General features: G+C 35.5%; 1 protein-coding gene across 3 annotated transcripts in view; it reads left to right on the forward strand.

Moving 5' to 3' along the window:
• Positions 1–824: 824 nt before the first annotated feature.
• The window catches only part of LOC120419314 (roundabout homolog 2-like), a 459,035-nt gene continuing 444,655 nt past the window's right edge, over positions 825–15,204 (forward strand). For all 3 annotated transcript variants that reach the window (XM_052708075.1, XM_052708076.1, XM_052708077.1), the window contains exon 1: positions 825–1,304. The gene's annotated coding sequence lies outside the window, so the exon portion shown is untranslated. The remainder of the gene's footprint in view (positions 1,305–15,204) is intronic.

Consider the following 15,204-nt stretch of genomic DNA (forward strand, 5'->3'; position numbering starts at 1 on the left):
AAGAGATTAGTGCAATGTGCTGGATCGTCGTCGTCGTCTTGGCCGACTCTTGTTCGCCGACATGGCAGGAAATCGGCACCGCCTGAGCCGCAGGTTCCCGGAACATCAACGCTGTCGGAGAGCATAAATTTATGCTGTCTTGACATGCGATACAGCATCCTTCTCGAGAGGAAGAAGCGACCCGACGTAGTTCAGGAGTGTTCAAACAAAAACGCCTCGATTTTTTTTATGTGTGGGGAGTTCGACGCCAACATTTCAAAAAGCATCATGTACAAACCATGCGTTTTGAGAAAAACGCATTTGAATGTTGAGCATCCATTTTCAATTCCCATTTTAATATAAAAGTAAAATAAGATGTTCTCATGATAACAAACGATGAAAAACGTTGCTTTTATTGATACTTGATCATCCAAATTCAATAAAACATTATTTCCGTCGTTTTATTTAAGAAAAACAAACATAACTCCTTTTGAAATCACCAACGTCTATATCACCCTGCTGTCATTGAGGGGGACGCTTTGTTATGATTCGTTTTTCTTCGCCGAATGTACATGGCGCTTTGTTCATGGTGCTTTTTTTTCGTCACGAGGTTCATGTAGTCTTTTGTTTGACAGGTTGACAGGGCTATATAAACAGGAACTGCTGATGGCAGAGATTTTGTTTATGTTACTTTATTTCAAATCATGATTAAACAGACTTTACTGAAGTAACTTTTGCTCATTTTTGGTGGAGAGATAGCTTATTAGGAGTACTTTCAGAATGTGCAATAACCCAGAATGTGTCAAAATGTACATGATGCCTTTTGAAATGTTACCGTCGAGTTGATCTTTTTCTCAGATTTGAGCAAGAATCGAAGAATCGATACCGAAGCGCCGAAATAGGAGCCTCATAAATCAGTACGGTTTTTGGTGGAATCTGCGGGGTACTGCAAAAAGGAAGAAAAAGGCCATTATTTAGAGGCCGTTTAGCGATTGTGGAGTTGAAGAAAGGGTCGATTCGCGGATTCCCCCCTCCGTCAAACTGGTTTAGGAGGCCAAGCCGGAATGTTGGTCAAAATCAAAGCCATCTCGGCGGTTGTGCAACATCGCGATTGAGCGAAGAAATTGAATAATACCAGCTATTGAGTGAGTGCGGGGCTTTGTCGATTTGGTCGACTCAATGCAAAAATCAAGCAAGCAGATGAGAGTGGAGAAGGTGAAGTGCAGCACCCCCGTACCAAAGTGTTAATGAAGAAATTATATGATTCGCGGCCAGCTTGCAAGCAACAAACGTCAAAGTAGGCCGTCGACGGACGACATTTGAAGGTAAGGTTCGCACCAAACCCAAAGCCAAAAATTGCTTTTAATTGCTGGGGTCTCGCGGGGGCAACTTTTCGACCGGCTGTGGGGACTTGAGGTGCCTTAAGCGACGTGCGCGAGAGCTAAGTGGCTTGTACTAGGGGTCCGCTGATTGATGCCGTAAGATAAGGGGCAAGCACAACACACATGAGGTTTTGAGGAGGTCATGTGCGATGAGCATAAAAGTGTCCCGCGGGCCGTTTTTGGAACTGGAGGTGCAAAATGGCCTTGCTACCACCACACCACTAGAAAGAGCCACATCAGATTACTACAGGTAGAGTGTGGCTAATTTGATGGATTTTAACTGAGTCTGAGTGTGTGTTTATCTGCTGTGGAGAGGTTAAGTGCAAACGTTTGTTTATTTCGGAAGAGTTTAGAGTGTGGTGTGATTAAGTGGCCATTTTTGGGTTGGCTGGGGTACCCCAAACACAGTTTGGGAGTGTCAATCTGGTGAATGGGAATGAAGGTAGTTAACGGATAGAGATAGAGCTGCTATTTGCTGGTTTTTACAACAACGTACTATGACATCATGTTACCTTATTTTGGGTGATTAGCCTTCAAGGCTGAGAAAGAAAATGGTTAAAAAAATGAAGTTCTAAAATGATAACAATCGTTACAAATTCAAATGCTTTGAAAACAGAACAACCTTAGACAAGTTTTTGTACAAGCTTTTGTTTGTATAGCAATTATTTTAGATTGATAACAATATAATTTTAAACAAGTTGAGGTATAATCGGATGGTAAAAATTCATGGAATCTAAAAATAAATATTTTAAGGAATTCTTAGATATTTTGCAATATTCATTTCGTAATTAAACCACCTGGCTTTTGAAAAAGTAATAATGATGTGTTTACTCCCTTTGAGTACGCTGGGGTCGCTAAACTTGAATACAGACCAGACTCGATTATTCGAAGGCCTCGGAAAAAATTCGCTTCGGATAATCAAAAAATAAGTTTTTTCGTTGTCTTATTTTGGGTTGTTTAGCTTAAGTATGACCCCTGATCCACGCTAAAGTGATTAATAATTTTTAAATCCAAGATGGCGGTAAATATGGCGGTGACGATATATTGAAAAAATCTGGAGTTTTTTTTTGAAAAGGACCAATAAACCAAATTTTCAATTTTTGCTTCTTGGGTGTTTTTTAATACCCCTGACTCAAGGCGGTTCTAAAAACACCCAAAAAGCAAAAACTGGAAATTTGGTTTATTGGACCTTATAAAAAAAAAAAACTCCAGAAATGTACTTCAATTCAACTCGGTTTTATTTGTGAATAATTAAATTACAATTAGTAAATATTATGAACTTAACAGAGTTTTTGTGTTCATTTCAGCTGTGTGTTACGTCTTAATTCGGTTTAGAGCAATTGTTGCTGTTAAATTGAAAATATGTATTTTATTATTTAAGGCCGATGCAAATATTTAAACAAGTTTTTGTCCCTCGGCCCTGGCCGAGGTCAAGGGGGGGGGCAAAAAAATAAAAAAAAATATAAAATTTAAATAACAAGCCATAGTCTTCACATTTAAATGAAAAAAGTGTTTTAAAATGCATTTTACACTAGTTCAGTTGTTTTGCAATCATTAGTTTTCAAAAAATCTAAGATCTGACAAAAACAAAAATTATATCGAAAAAAAAAAGATTTTGCATCGATAATTTTCAAAATATCTTAAGATTTTTTAATAAACCCATACATGCTAAAAATGATTAAAAACGCAGAAGAATGTATTTTAATTTGATTTCAGCTGGTTGCACCTGAATTTTCATTGAAATTTTGAAGTTTATTGTAAAAATATTTTTTTTGCCCCCTGATTTTTCGGGCCAATTTTGAAGAGGGGGGGTGACAAAAACTTTTAAAAATATTTGTACCAGCCTACTAGACAATCAAATAATGAAATTTGACTATAATCAGGTCGCAGAACTTGAATTTAATGATAAAAACGCAAAAAAAATTTGTTCGTGATTCGATTATCCGAAGTCCCAAACGAACCTTTGGATAATCAAAACTTCGGATAATCGAGGCTTCAAATAAAGGAGACTGGACTATATGATGTAACACACATTAATTTGAATAATAAACACTGTTTGTCAAACAGAAAATATGAGGATTTCATAGAGTAAACAACTATTGGACAGATTTTAAATGTCATAAAATTAAACATTTGTGAAATTTCACAATTTTTCTATTGAACGTCTTTTTTTAAATCAGGTCTATTTTTTCAAAAAGATTAAGTATTTTAAGACTTAAAAAACTGAAAATGTAATGGAGGTTTCATGTCTCGAGATCGGAAATATTGAAGTGTTATTACATCATAAAAAAGGTAATATTAAACCTGTTGCGACGAAGTCCACCGTCAAATATCACCGCGACGACTCACTGTCCACCTGACGTTAACGGGACCAAATGACGTGACGCTCTACATGTCGATCATTCTGATTGTCAGTAGCCGTCATCATAAAGTGCTCACCAAACCACCCGACAAGTCTACAGTTTATTATAAGTTTAGTTCAAATTCCAAATTTCTATAACGGGTTCCAAAACCGATGAATACTGTAAGAAGCGCTGAACCATTTATCTCCAAATTATTATAAACACTATTTTCCAATTAGGTCTAATAACAACACATACTTAAGTCATCGACCCACTTTCCATGTGGTACTAACGTTGCACATAAACTGTAAGAACTTCTGATTGAGAACTAGCTTCGAATTATTCTAATAAATCTATTTTCAACAGCTTGAAGCTGGCACTATCGTATTTGCCTGCTGTCGAGATTTTGTGACTCCGAAACCTCATTCTTATCCCAACAACACCTTTCAAATTTACACAATTTTTAACTGTGCACCATCGTCAAATTACGACTGATGCTTTAAAAATCTTGATGTGTTCAAAGCTTGTTTTAAATACAAAAATTTTAAACGCTCAACATAAAAATCATAAAGATCTTTTGTAAATTGAAAAGAGTAAAAAAATGGAAATTTTTAATGCGATTGTGAGTTTGAAATCATAAAAAATTTTATGATTTGAAATAAAATATTTTGGAATCTGGGAACTTTGCATTTTTAATTATATAAGTTCTTTTTTTAAACTAAGAAATTTTTGAGCTAGGGGAAATATGCTCTTTCTCGACGCATTTCTATTATCTTTAATAAAGTGTTTTGACTATTTGAAAGTAATAAATAGCTGTAACAAAAGTGAGCAAGCCACTCTCTATTGTTGATGTACCGTAAACCGGAAACATTGATAGGATGATGATTTTTTTGCAAAATTAAAAATTCCAACTAAACACAAACAGAATGGTATTTTACACTAAAACAGCTAAAATTAGTTTTTAAGTTTCAAGTTTAAAATTATTAAAGTGAATTTTTTTTTGGGAAACAATTTCATTTGCTAGGTAACTTCGATTTTTTTTAAATCATGCTGCAAAATTGGCTTTTGTGTTAACAAAAAAAAATGATATTGTTTAGAAGAAATTAATTTTTAATAAAATTTTGATCAAACATGGAACTTCCTATTAACACCCACTATTCAAAGTCCTCTCAAAATTTATTGAGTGCTCAGTGCCAAAATCGACGGTCTTATTTGGGCCAAAACAACTTAGTCCAAGACACCGCATCGTCAGAAAATTGCTTCTTAATGTACAGATTTTCGAACATTGCAAAATTCTGTGAACACTTGTATGGATTAACGGACGATGAAGTTCTTTGACAACTTGTGTTCAACTTAAATTAATTTTACAACTCGACAGATTGCTTTCTGTGTTTATATTTATTGCTTGTAACAAATTGAACTTTTAAAAGTCACGGCTTTTTACTCAAAGGTGCTTTCAAAAACTCGAGTCGTGGTGTCAATATGGTGGTGTCTTCCCGTTTCACCTTAATTATTCTTTAAAAATGAAAAAAAATTATCTGTTTATCCTTTCATAATTTTTCTCTTATTCTGTATGTATCAAAAAGGTCGAAATTTTCACTGCAAGTAGTGAAGGCTGCTGCACAAAAACGGCTAGTCTTTGTTGAAACGTCATCGGAAGATGGCCAATCGATTTTACAACAAAATAGTGAAAAGTGAAGAAAGCATAATCTACCATTCTGAAATGATTATTGGAAGGAGTCAGTGTAAGAACTGACACCACCTAATATCTGGGACTGAAATAAGCTGTGTCAGCATAATCCATGTCTGACACCAACTATACACAGAAAAAATGATGGTAATTTTCATCCGGAAATGGTGACAGGTTTTGTGTCAAAAAAAAAAGTAATATTACCTAAGAAATTGCTGAATCAGGTTCACATTTTTACTGATTTTTTGAGTTATATTGCTAAAAAAAGACCATCCAACCAACCAAATTTTCAACATTCCAAAATTCAACTTTTTTCTGTGATGACAATATTTCTCGTTTCTCCGTATGCCAACTGGTTAAATAACCCAAAATCTTCAGTATAGCCAATCTTCATTTCGTTACGATTATTACTGCATAACTGTGAGTCGTTGACACCTGCTGCTGGATCTGGTTCTGGCAAGTTCGTCAGACGACCCCAAATCCTCAGCAACAGAAACACAGTCCTTCGACCTCAACCAAACTCCCAATGAGCACATGAAATTCGAGTGACTATTTGAAAAATTGTTGCTCCTGACTCTTTTCCTCGAAGAAACAAGCAAGGATCGAACAAAATACCAAGGGGAGTGTTACTGGTTGGTTGCCACCAAGCAAAAAAGGAAAACACAAACACTGCAGACACCTTTATGTTCTTCCCCCTGGAGAGCACAAGGGAGGAAGAAAAAACCACAGGAACACGTAAAAGAATTTTCATGTACACTTTACCGAGGAAACTGCAATTTTCCCTTCCTCCCACTCTCCTGATTTTTCCATGGGTGGAAAATTTAGGGTGAGCTGCATTCCAGACTCTCAACGCGACCCTCGCCAAGGTGGAAACACAGCCAAAACATAGCACAAATACAAACAAATTCACACCAACACAAAATCACACACACACACACACACACACACGTACAAACGCACCGACAGTCGGACATAAAATGCTGAAAGCAAAAGTGTCTGCGCGATGACTTTTTCGGTCTCCATTAAAGTGGCCGACCGGAGCACGGTCTGTTGTTCCGGAACCGGGACGGGCCTTTCGACATTGGTTGGTTTTTTGGCCTTGTAGCGTCGGGCCCGTCGTAATGTTTTGCCTCTACCCCGCCTCTCCGGACGATGATCTTCTGCACTCCCGGTGGTGCAGTTAGGCCTGCCGGCCTACGTTTGCGGGAGAGAAGGGGGTTGTTCAATATTTGTTTGGTTGTTTCAAAGCTGAAAAAACTTAACATTTGTTTTACTCATTGAAAATAATTTGATTTTCATTTAAAAATGAATGCTTGAGAGTATAGTTAAAAAATGATAACTCAAATCGAAAGTCAATTTTGGCTTGTTACCTGAATTTTCTTTCCATACTTTTTTGCTGCATAATATTTTACATATTTAACATAACTTTTAAACATATTTTTTAATGTCGTTGTGTTCTTCCTTTTTGAAATTTCAAAATTAATAATCAGATAATGCTTAATAAGAAATTTTGCCAAATTATACAACAGTTCCGAGAAAAAATTTAAGTAATTTTGAAGTTGTAATAATTTCTAAACATAGTTTATTTGTTTCTCGGTTCAACCAAAGCACGTGGACGAGATCAAAAGTGAGAGTTCAAATATTGTTTTGAATGTAAAGGACGATGTTTCAGGTGATTTTTTATTTTTTCTAAATTTAATTTTTATTTTCTCTGCTAATCTGGTCATGCCAAATCTAATAAATATTTGTAATCAACCAAATTTTATTTAGTAATTTACTCCTTATACAACAAGCTTGAGAGCTAATCTTCTAAAAACAAAAAAAAACAGAATAAGGTGATATTTTGAACTCTTAGAAAGCTAAAGCTTCGTAATTTCCAAATTTCAATAACTTATTTGGGAATAATTGCTAAAAACTTTACAATGTATTTGTTAAGATCAACTCTCCAACAAAAAAAAAAATAGCACCTAAAACAATTCTAAATTTGTTTAAAGATCTAGATTCGCTTCTTCATTTAATTTTTGATTTAGAAAAAAAAATTGTTTACAATCGATTGTACAAGTTTATTCAATGGAAATTTAAACTTTTAGCAATAATCTGTTTGCTTCCTGATTTTCAAAGAAATTTTAAAGAAGGTGGACAAATACTTTCTAGATTATTTTTTTTCAATATTGTACAAATAAAGATTTTTTTAAAATTTCTAATCTGTTAATTTTTATAACGCTGTTGCTCTTTCATCAAACAGTTATAGAATTTTTACAGAAATACTAAAACTGGTAAGAAATTCACAAGCTTGAGTTGAGATATTGTTGAAAAATCGTTGTATTATTCTTTTAAATCATCATCATTTTCTTAAATTGTGTTTTTTGTTTATTCAGAAGTTTGTGAAAAAAATATTATTTCTGTTTGAGAAAACGCAACAGGTCAGCATTTAAATGCTATTTTTGAGTCCTCTATTGATTTAATAAAAAAGATCTAAATTAATGGTCTCCCATGTTGAATCTCCAACTGCAGAGGATTTTTTCTGCAGATTTAAACCTGAAAACAATCAAAGCAAATGGAATCATACTTCATGAAGAATGAACATATTTATCTTACAATTGAGCAATTCGAAATAGGTTTTTTTTACTTTTATTTTAAGTTTTGTATTTTTTAATCCTGCTGAAAATTTTGGGTTGCCTTCGGTATGTCCAAAAAACGCTATATTGCATCATTTGTTTTATTGATTTAAATTGATGTTAACTAAGTCTCACCCAAACATCCCATCATTTGCTAATGTTGATATTACAGCAACTAATGGTCCGATTTTCAATGTCAAAATTTGAAACATTCGGTAAATTTCCGATCTTCTCGAAAACAATATTGTTACTTTTTTTAAATCAAGACTAACATTTCAAAAGGACGTAATATTGATTGTTTGTCCCTTTCAAAATGTAAGTCTTGATAAAAAAACTGAATTATTTTTTTTGAAAGATCAAAAAATTAACGAATGTTTCATATTCTAACATTGAAAACCGGACCATTAGTTTCTGTGATATTGACATCAGCAAAATAATAATAACAACTGCAACTATTTTCAAAAAAGTTAGATAAAAATGGCTATAACATGAATACGGTGTAATTTATAAAAAAAATATTAAATATTGTTTGATTTCAAATTCGATTTTACATCTAGAAATGAAGTTGAAAAATTTTGCGGCCAATATTTCGATTTTTTTATATCATTATTGATTTAAAAAAGTCATAACTCCGTCAAAGATTTTTTGCACACTCTGAAAATTTCTGAAAAGTTGGCATTGGCCCCTAAAACATATTAAAAAATAAAAATATTATTTTTTGCAAATCAAGTTTAGGTGACAAAAAGTGAAATAAAAAACCATTTAAAAATTTTTACCTTGTATCACCTTTGTTGAAGACACCAAATCAATCAAAAAAATCCTTCAAAAGATACAGATTTTTTAATTTCCATATATCATACATGTATGGACAGCTGCGAAATTTATATGGAAAATTATATGGACAAACTAATGATGCAAAATGGGTTCTTTGGGCATACCAAAGGCAACAAAAAAGTTTCAGCCAGATTAAAAAATGAAAAGAAATGAATGACCGAAATCTCGAAGAATTGTTTAATTTCAAAAACTGCTTGTTTATATTTTTCTTTTGGATGAAAAGATATTTTATCGAATTAATAATTTTATATTTTAATTCATCAAAAATTCAATTGAAAATTTTTCTCAGAAAAACACAAAATTGAATTTCCTCAAAATAGTTTTTGATAATTTGAATAATGTCCTTGACAAAAATTTGTCTTAAACTTGCCATAAGAAATACATTTTCGAAAAATTTCCTTTGATAAATAAAATTTTATTTAAAAAAAAACAGTGTTAGAAAGCCAAAATACGCCATTCAAAAAAGTAACCGTCATAAAACATTTGGTCAAAGAAAAAAAAACATTTGAGATATTTTCATGAAAGTGAAAAAGACTTGACAGGTAATTTTCACATTTTTAGTTTTCTAGAGTAAAACTTTAATCATTTTTTTTTATTTTTACTGACATGTTTGTTTTATTGATTTGATAAAAAGTACTGTCATTTTTTAATATTTAATTGGATAAATTTTTGTATAAACAATGTTTGATCCTTATTAAAAAATAATTTGGAAAATTGTTGAAAACTGCCTAATTTTCAGTAAATAGACAAATATTGTAATATTTTTATTTGATAAATATAATTTCTATTTCAATTTCTGATTTTTTTTATTTGTTTTTGATCAAATTGAGATTGAAGCATTATAAAAACTAGCATGATTACAATCTAAATTTTCATGAACACCCCAAACCCGAAATCTCCACCCAATTTATGCTTTCCCGGACGCTGCTGCCCAGGAAAGCGAAACAGAGTGCAGCATCGGGACTCCTTCGGTCGAGGAGCCCTAATGGAATCCTGTTTTCTTCCGTTGTCGATGTCCTGCAGCATCCAGAACACACAACACACAGCACCAGACCAGAAGTTCTTGGTGTGGTGTCTTCTTCTTCGTTTCGTCGAGAGGGGTTGGGAAATTCCCCGGTGGATTACCTCTCTCCCCAAAACCTTCAACCTCCTTGGACGGGAGGAAAACTTTGCCTTCTCTGCAGAACTAGCTTCGTCTCGGATATTGGCCCGAGAGTTGGCTTTAATTTCGAATTTCGAGTTCAGGGGCAAATAAAGCGTAGATTAATCCAGCGCCAGCAAGAGGGGGAAAACCGCAATTTCGGAGGTTTTGTAATGCGTGTATGAAAATTTCCACCACCCCCACTCCGAAAAAAACCCTTATTGCACCCTAGGTTGATGAATGTGAGCTGGCACAGTAACTCGATTTGTTCGTTGCTTAAGCAACTTATTCCGGGATAGAAGTTGGTAAATTATGCACCCTCGTCCTCCCACGTGACTAGCGTGATATTTTCAAAGATCAGACGACCCCGAAATATTCCAGCAGCAAGCATTCCGTTGCGTGAAAAACTTTAGAGCTAGGATTTATTTTTAATGAACTTGAAATTATAAAATTTCCCCAACCCCGGAATGCGAGGCTGGCCTACGGGAGGAATTTTTAGGGACTCGGGAAAGGGAAAATCTTATATTTATTACAGGCGCTGGAAACAAAAGTGGGAAAGAGGGGAAAAACTGTGGACAGACTACTCGGGCTGGAATGCCACACCACGTACACAAATGTTGCTCGGAAGATTTTCAAAGTAGTGTAGTGAAAAGTTTCCGTCAGGAAATGATCGTTGAGTGGAATGCCTAATTGGGACAGAGGAAAGTGTCTTTTTGGTTCAACAACTGAAAGTTTGGACTCGGTTATGAATCTTGAAAAGGAAACATGTCTGAAAGTTAATTCCAAAGATTTGAAATGAAAAGTTTCTAAATCGTGAGATTCATACTGATCAGTTAATGAATTATTCTTAACCTTTTTTAGATAATTGTAAAATGTGCTTCAACTCTCATAACCTTAGTAATAAATTCGACAAATCTCTTCAAAATTGACTAATTGTGTTCACTTCAACTGTGATTTGCTATCTCACCACAAAACTCAAATTTAATCTCGAATAAAAACCGCCACACGTCTTCGACCTGATCAGCACCACTTTTGTGTCAAATTCGATTTGTTAGCAGCCCCAATCAACACTCGGACACCACCCCTTTTTCACCCTCCCCACATGAACCACAATCCGTGCCAATTTGTAGCACCGCGCGTTAGTCAGTCTCCTAAGGTCCACGACTTGGCAATTGAATAAAACTGCCAGTTTCAAATTAATTTAGATCACATGATAAATGTTGCTGACCCTCCTTCGTGGTCTGCTGGGGCAGTCGAAGCTGGTCATAACTAACGAGCTTGGCCAGCAGCTAGGCCTCTCTCTCTTGGGTCAGTCTTGGCCGCGGTAGCAATCGAAACCAAATTCCGAAATCGACCTCCTCGAGAGAGGAATCAATATTTGACGGTGGTCAACCCCACCGCTGGGAGGTTAGTCCCTGGCGCAAAATTTTAAACAAATTGTTTTACTACTTCATCACGACTTTCGAATTAGGGCCTGACATCAGCCGAAACTACCTCTCTTCTGAACGTCCGACCAACGCTGGATCTAGCTCCCAAAAATCCCGTAACGCGACCTATCCGTCCAAACAGCAGTTAAGCAGATCACACAAAGAGAACCTCAAAGTGATTAAGCGAAACGAAATGGATCTCGTCGCCGCCGTCTCGGACTTTGAAACGTCGGGAACAAATTTCTCGAAAAACGTTTCAATTAACATCGATTAACGGAGGGGGTCCTTGGGGGGGGGGGGGAGACAGTGGAGACTGAGCTTGACTGACGGACTGCACTTAGTCGGACCCAGACTACTGACGGAAGGTGGTGCCCCCGAAAAGCAGAGAAAAACAGCCTTTCGAGGTAATGGAAACCCCCTCGGTCAGTCGTCGTTGGATTTGGACTGACTGCGTAGGTCTTTACCTCTTTTTTTCTCTCCGCAGAAGTAACATTTCACGCATGCAGGGTGACGATTTTGGGGTTAAAATGGGGTATTGAACAAAAAAAAAAATGAAGAAAACATAAACAGAACTTTTTTATGCAATTTTTAGGTTTCCTTACGGGGCTTATTCCTTATTGACATTTCTATTGCCATTGATTTCTACTTTTTTTTGGCTGTGTTGAATAACAAAACAAATACAGACACATAAGTTTGCTAAGATGAACAAAAATTCAATTCGGTTTTATTGATGAATAACCAAGTTATAATAAGTTCTTCTGATGTACATATCAAAAATATAAGTTTGTTCATCAGGAAATGGTGCAGGGCTGCGGAGTCGGGTCATATTTCAAACGACTCCGACTCCGACTCCGACTCCGGCTTTCTCAGATTAGCCGACTCCGACTCCAACTCCGGCTCCGGCTTTTAACAAATGGTTGGCTCCGACTCCGACTCCGACTCCACATATTTTTAAATGTTTCAAAAGTTATTTAACTATTCTTAGATATTATTTTTAAAACATTGATAAATAGGATTATTTAAATACTCTCTAAGCGTCATGTTTTTCTCAAGAAAAATAAGTTAAGTAAAAGTAAAGTAAACGGAAAAAACGTTACTTAATTCACCCAGGTGGTTGGCGCCTTCCTCACATTTAAAGGGTGCTATCCAAAATGCAAAAAGTGCGTAAATAACACTTAAGTGTTTATAACTTTTGATAGGGTTCTAAGATCTTCAATGTTTTGGACGCGTTAGAAAGGTCTTTTGAATACCCATCCTACGATTGGTCGCATGAAAGATCGGGACAACGTTTTCATCAACATATCTGAGATCCGGCCTCCAAAAAGTGCGCAAATAACACTTAAGTGCTTATAACTTTTGATAGGGTTGTCAGATTTTCAATGTTTTGGACGCGTTGGAAAGGTCTTCTGAATACCTATTCAACGGTAGGTCGCATGAGAGATCCGGACAGCATTTTCATCAAAATATCTGAGAATCGGCCTCGAAAAAGTTTGTAAATAACGCTTAAGTTCTTATAACTTTTGATATAGGGTTGTCAGATCTTCAATGTTTTAGATGCGTTGGAAAGCTCTTTTGAATACCTATCCAACAATAGGTCACATGAGAGATCCGGACAACGTTTTCATCAACATATCTGAGATCCGGCCTCTAAAAAGCGTATGAATAACACTTAAGTGCTTATAACTTATGATAGATTTGTCAGATCTTCAATGTCTTGGACGCGTTAGAAAGGTCTTTTTAATACCTTTCTGAAAATGTATAGCATGACGGGGTTTCTTACAAAAACCACCCTTTTTACAATCTTCGGACTTTTGTTAAAATCGTTTTTTTAGCATAACTTTTGAAGTACTTAACTAAACTGCATAATTTTTAATAGCGACTTATGGGACCCCAAGATGGATCGAATGACGTCAAAACGGACAAAATCGGTTCAGCCAATGTCGAGATAATCGAGTGACAATTTTTTGATCAACATCCCACCACACACACAGACATTTGCTCAGAATTTGATTCTGAGTCGATAGGTATACATGAAGGTGGGTCTAGGAGGTCTGATTGAGGAGTTCATTTTTCGAGTGATTTTATAGCCTTTCCTCAGTAACGTGAGGAAGGCAAAAAGTTTCTAGGTTATAAGTTTTATACGTTATGGAAACAGAAATCAAAAAATATCTTCAGTTTTAGAGGCATTTTGAGAAGAAAAGTTTTGTAAGTAAATTTGGATTTATTTGCTTAACCTCAAATTTGAAAATATTTTTTTCAAAGCTAATAAATTTAAATATTAAATTGTTATTTTTGAATGAATAACTAAAAAAAACCTGAACTTAATGATCTTTTGTACATTAAAATTCAATTTGCTCACTTTCAGACTGACATTTGTAAAAAGCACAGTGACAGGCACCTTGTTTTTAAATGACAATTTTAAACGAAACACGCCATGGCTGAAGGAGATTATTAATGCTAATCAATGTATCTAAACCATTTCTTCGTGGAAAGGACGCTTAAGATGTCCTTTTCAAATATCTGTGACATGGAAATTATTTTACCCTGGAAATTTTTGATTTATTTTAATTTTAAACTTTTATATACTTTAAAAAGAAAGCGCACGATACTTCGTAAATCTTCACCTAAAACGAAGCTTTATGAATTATCTTGCGCCTCCATCGAAATATATGAAAAAAAAACTTCAAATATAATAAAAAAACAAATATCCACAAGCAAAATATTTTCCAAATTGCTCAAAAATTATTTAACTTAAAACTTCCAATACATATGCTATCGGGGTTAAAGATGACTGTGTGTGTACTTTTTTCAGAAATAACTGGATGAAATTTGGTCAAATTTGAATTGAAAAGGCACATAAATATAGACAAAAGAAAGCATTCAAGAATTGATAAATCAATTAAAAATATAAGATTTTTGGTAGATTAAGCTTTTCTAAAGGAAATACTGAACAATTAAAAAACATATTTTTTGTTAAATTTAAGATAGCTCCGGCTCCAACTCCGACTCCGGGTTATCAGAAATCTTCGGCTCCGACTCCGACTCCGACTCCAGCTCTTAAAATTTAGCCGACTCCGGCTCCGACTCCGACTCCGACTCCACAGCCCTGAAATGGTGACACATTTTGAGGCAAAAAGAATCAAACCATCCACATTAACGACCCCCGGGTCTTTTGTGGTCTCTATTGCAAGTTTCTGCTCGAACCTAGGAGTCCGAAGGCTTGAATGGGGAGAACACCCAAACCTCTTTTACTCCAAGGAACCTTCCACCCCAGTGTTTGAACTGACGACCTTTGGATTGCGAGTCCAACCGCCGCCAGCGATTCCACACCCAAAATTCCGAGTCGAGAGAATCGTTCCCTCAAAATTTATTGAGGGCTCAGAGCCAAAATCGAGAGAATAATTCTATCAACTCACACCACCATAACAAATGAGTTCATTCGTTAATTGATACAATAAATCTCCAACAAGTGTCATACATCGACATCTGACCACTCCTTAGCCACCAAGCTGTGGTAGCAGAGGCAGTAAAGTCCTTGGGTTAGTATGTCAAAGGTCTACGGTTCGACTCCCGTAGTCGACACTTTTGGTTTTTTTTTTACGGATGAACTTTTTTTTTGCAAATGAACCTCGAGAGGATAATTCTTTCGCCCATCTCGAGCTGTGTTCTCTGTGTCCGTAAATGGTACCACTATTCTTTCGTCTCGAGGCCATTATTCTCTCGGACAACCGCTGCCCAGTTTTGGGTGCACCGGAGTAGGCTTGGTTTGGTGTGTTGTTTGTACTTATGGC

The sequence above is a fragment of the Culex pipiens genome, chromosome 2 (genome assembly GCF_016801865.2).
Source record: "Culex pipiens pallens isolate TS chromosome 2, TS_CPP_V2, whole genome shotgun sequence".
NCBI classification, from domain to species: Eukaryota; Metazoa; Arthropoda; class Insecta; order Diptera; family Culicidae; genus Culex; species Culex pipiens.